The sequence below is a fragment of the Nicotiana sylvestris genome, chromosome 2 (assembly GCF_000393655.2).
Source record: "Nicotiana sylvestris chromosome 2, ASM39365v2, whole genome shotgun sequence".
NCBI classification, from domain to species: Eukaryota; Viridiplantae; Streptophyta; class Magnoliopsida; order Solanales; family Solanaceae; genus Nicotiana; species Nicotiana sylvestris.
Window position 1 is genome coordinate 16860508 of NC_091058.1, and position 1231 is coordinate 16861738.

Sequence of the window (1231 nt, forward strand, 5' to 3'; positions counted from 1 at the left end):
GTCATGATTAGTGCAAGTGCGAGCTTTTCTAATTGAGGATACCGCATTTCCGCATCTAATAATAATTTTTCTAACATAATAAATTGGAGACTGTTTACCTTGGTCTTCATAAACTAAAACAGCACTCACCGCTACTTCTGAAACAGCCAGATAGAAGAGAAATATTTTCCCATCCTTTGGTTTTTCAAGCAATTGTGGGTTTGATAGGTATGTCTTCAGGTTTCTGAGTGCTTGTTAACATTCTTCGGACCATTCGAACTGGTCTTGCTTTTTAAGAGCCGAAAAGAATTTAAAGCATTTTTCTGATGACTTGAAAATAACTGCAATTCTTCCTGTTAGTCTCTACACCTCTTTCTTATTTGTAAGCATGTCGAGAATTTCTTCAATGGCTTTAATCTGCACGGGATTTACTTCAATACAACGGTTAGAAATAAGAAAACCCAAAAACTTACCTGATGAAACGCCGAATGCACATTTCTCGGGATTTAGCTTCATATTGAACTTTCGTAAGATCTGAAATATATCAGTCAAATGCGATATATGATCTCCTGATTATTGAGATTTGACAAGCATATCATCTATGTAGACTTCCATAGTTTTTCCTAAATGTTCTTGGAACATTTTGATCACTAATCTTTGATATGTGGCACCAACATTTTTGATACCAAAGGGCATTACTTTATAACATTATGTCCCCCTGTCTGTTATAAATGAAGTTTTTTCTTCATCTAGGGGATCCATTTTGATCTGATTGTACCCTGAATACGCATCTAAAAAACCTAACAATTCATGTCCTGCAGTAGCATCAATCAATTGATCTATATGTGGTAATGGAAAATAATCTTTAGGACATGCTTTGTTAAGGTCGGTGTAATCTATACAAACTCGCCATTTGCCACTCTTTTTCGGTACTACTACAGTGTTGGCTAACCAATTAGGATACTTTACCTCACAGATATACCCAATTTTTAATAGTTTTTGAACCTCATCTTGAATCACCTGATTTTGAAAGTCCCCTGTTTTCTCTTCTTTTGTTTGATAGGTGGATACGGCGGGTCTTCATTTAACTTGCGAGTCATTACTTTCGGGGGTATTCTTGTCATATCAGAATGGGACTAGGCAAAACAATCCACGTTAGTTTTTAAAAATTCAATGAACTTACCTTTCATGTCGTGGCTTAAGTTGGCCCCGATGTAGAGTTTCCTTTCAGGCCATTGTGCAAATAACTCTA